This window comes from Carlito syrichta, unplaced genomic scaffold (assembly GCF_000164805.1).
Source record: "Carlito syrichta isolate Samal-C Ts95f unplaced genomic scaffold, Tarsius_syrichta-2.0.1 Scaffold302431, whole genome shotgun sequence".
Classification (NCBI taxonomy): Eukaryota; Metazoa; Chordata; class Mammalia; order Primates; family Tarsiidae; genus Carlito; species Carlito syrichta.
Window position 1 is genome coordinate 760,637 of NW_007246527.1, and position 3,322 is coordinate 763,958.

At 44.5% G+C, this 3,322-nt stretch overlaps 1 pseudogene; it reads left to right on the top strand.

The window, feature by feature from the left end:
• Window positions 1-300: 300 nt before the first annotated feature.
• LOC103258986 lies at window positions 301-2,904 on the top strand (annotated as a pseudogene).
• The last annotated feature ends 418 nt before the right edge of the window (window positions 2,905-3,322 follow it).

Sequence of the window (3,322 nt, forward strand, 5' to 3'; positions counted from 1 at the left end):
AGACATTTAAAAAGCCTTTGTTAAAGAAATTACTAAAAGCAGTAAGAAAATGTATCATTAAGTTTTACCTCCCTAATTCATAAACACTATTATTTTTTCATGTTTTCATCTCGATATTCAAACATTAATTTTACCTAGTCTCTCTTTAGTATAATGAGTATAATGTAATATTTTATATTATTTGTTTTTCGCTTGATATTATGTGTTTTTTCCCCCCAATGTTACTGTAGACTTATGATTCTTTCATAGCAATGGCTTTGTAAATTAATAAATTATGAGCGGCGAGTAGACCGTAAGTAGTGTCAGTCCTGTCGGTGCCCTTGGGTGGAACTGTTAGGCTTGGAGTGGGAGCGATGTCTTCCAGGCTCTCTGCAGTGCCCTCACTCTGGGGCCTATGTCCTTTAAGCAGCAGAGAAACACAAGGATCATGGGAGCCAAGGATAACAGGACCCAGTATTCCATAAAGGATAATTGTTTCCAGTACGCTATCCCACATGATGACTCGTTAAGTGGCTCCTCGTCTGCCTCTTTTTGTGAAGCAGTGAGTGACTTTTCAACATCCTTCTGAAAATCTACCTATTGGATGAAGATGAGATGGATCAAGCCAGCTGCTGCTTCTCATGTGGAAGAGTTAGGGTGGAGTATTAGCCAAAGGGAAAAGGAAACACAGGCAGGAAGACGATGAAGACTATCGAGAATTTTCTCAAAAGAAGCATAAGCTTTATGGGAGGAAGCAACAGCCTAAAATTCAACCCCATTCCAAATTCCTCAGAAGGAACCATGGGTTTACGCAGCAGCAGTTTGGAGGAGCAGTGGTACTTGGAAATTGTGGATAAAGGCAGTGTCTCTCGCCCTACCCAACTGGCAGTGGGGAGGAAGACTGTAGAGGGTTTGAGGAAACACATGGAAAATTGCAAGCAGAAAATGTTGACTTGTCATCACGGGAAACTGCTTCATTCACTGGCAGGGATGAAGTACCATGTCATGGCAAATCACAACAGTTTGCCCACCTTGAAAGCTGGAGATGAGGTAGATGAGCCCAGTGAGAAGGAGTGGTTCCAAACAGTTGTGAAGAGACTGGGAAAGCTCAGGTGTATGCGTGAGAGTTGCTTCACCAGCATGGGGTATCTAGACCATGTCAGAAAATGTGGCAGAGGGGCTGCGGAGCTGGAGAAGATGACCTTGAAATGTCACCACTGTGGAAAACCATACAGATTGAAGGCTGGACTTGCGTATCACCTGAGGTCAGAGCATGGACCTATCTCTTTTCCAGAGTCAGGACAGGCAGAGTGCTTGAAGGAGATGAGCCTGGAGTCAAAGAGAGGGGACTGAGTTCAGACACAATCTGCCAAGATAGCTGTGTATCACCTGCAGGAGCTGGCCTCCGTGGAACTGGCCAAGGAGTGGCCTAGGAGGAAAGTGCTTCAGGACCTGGTGCATGCCCAGAAGTTAAAATATACCTGCCCTGGGCTGCCTACCTTCAGCCAGGAAGTTCTACACAAATGGAAGTTAGATATCAAGAAGTATCATTGCATTCAGTGTCCTAACCAGGGATGTGAGACTGTCTACAGTAGTGTATCTGGCCTTAAAGCTCACTTGGGCTCTTGTACATTGGGAAACTTTGAGGCTGGAAAATACAAGTGTCTTCTATTGTTATAGCCACACTGGGAGTAAGAAGTCACCAACACACTGAGAGTCGAATTTGAGTCCTTTATTTGCAGGTGGTCAAGAGAAGACTAGTGCCACCAAGAACTCTTGACCCCGAGCAGAGCAAGCAAGGGGTTCCTAGAGGCAAAAACCACAAGTGGGCCACGTAGCATGGGGTAGGAGAACAAGGAAGTAAAAACAAAAAGGAAACAAAATATGAGGATGTGGTAGGGGGATTTCACAAGGAACAGTTTCTTGGTGAAACATCTGGTTTCTGTTAAGCAAGGATACAGTTAGATATGGAACTTGTGGTTGGAGAGTTTCCGAAACACCAAGGAGGAACAAGGATGTAGGTCTTTGATCATGGGAAGGTTACAACACACGCAGGGGGATGTTACATCTGGGTAGGCAGGCAGCTGTAATGGAGAATCTGTGACAAAATGAAGTTACTTATGTCAAGTAAGCTATTACAGATATTTTAGATATTTCATTATGCCAGAAAGAATTTGTGTCAGAGAGTGGGGTCAAGTATCACATCAACTCTGTCCATGCCAAAGACTGGTTCATTGCAAACCCAACAACAACCAAAAACTTTGAAAAACTGATGAAGGTAAAGCAGCGGCAGCAAGAAGAAGAGAAGCGGAGGCAGCAGCACCAGAGCAAAAGGTCCCTGCGAAGGTGGCAGCTGCCTAGTGTGGAGCTTCTTGAGGCAGAGCTGAGTCTTAAGAGTAGGCAAGGATCAGAGGAGGAATCAGGACCTGGTAGTGTCAAGCTCCTGTAAGGAGCCAGAGCAGGAGCCAGCGCCAGCGCTCCAGAAAGTAAAGCCCCGAAAGACTAATCATAAACGAGGAAGAAAATAGGCAGTCAGTGTGCAGGTGCTGCTAGGAGAGCAGACGGGATGCTGTTGTCACAGGACCTGTGCGGGAGAACAGAGTTGAGGGGCTGAGTGAACTTTCTCCTGCTAGTGTAAGGCCGTGACTTTTTCAGCTCCTTCCTCCTGTGTAAATTTCACTGTCTTCCCTTATTCACTTTCATTCCTTCTCCTCTTTTAGTAGGTCTTCCTGCTGTTCCTCCTTGGAGTCCTCTTGTTTTTCTCTTATCTTGCCCAAAGAGCTCCCTCTTAAGGCCAACTGTAGGCCACTCCTGCGCTGTACAAGAAAACGATTTGGTAGTCTTTTCCTTCCTGGGGTGTAGAATGTTCTTTAAAGTTCCATTGATTTAGTAGCTGCTCCACTATCTAGCTTGTAAAACCATTCCAAACTAATTTTTAAAGCCATGATTGATTTACCGTTTTGTATTTGTGATAAAATAAACCTTGAAGTGAGAACTGTTGTCTCTCATATAATAAGTTACCATGTCTTCCTGGGAAATAAACTTATGGAGGCTGTTTGTCCTCTCCATGTGGTTTTAGGATTGAAAGAAAGAAAGCGGATTTAGGTTGAGAAAGCTAGAAACTTTCTACACTAGGAAATGCTTTGTTTGTACCGGGTAGCGGTGACTAGACCCACAGATCTGCAGAGCAGCCCCAAGAATAATGACCCAGACATTGAAATGATTGGAAAGAAAAAGTAGAAGCAGCAATAAATACGGCCCCAACTCTCCTGGAGCCTGAGGTCTCATCTGTATCAGTGACCTCCAAAGCTTACTTTTGCTTCCTTGGTTTTAGGTACTGAAA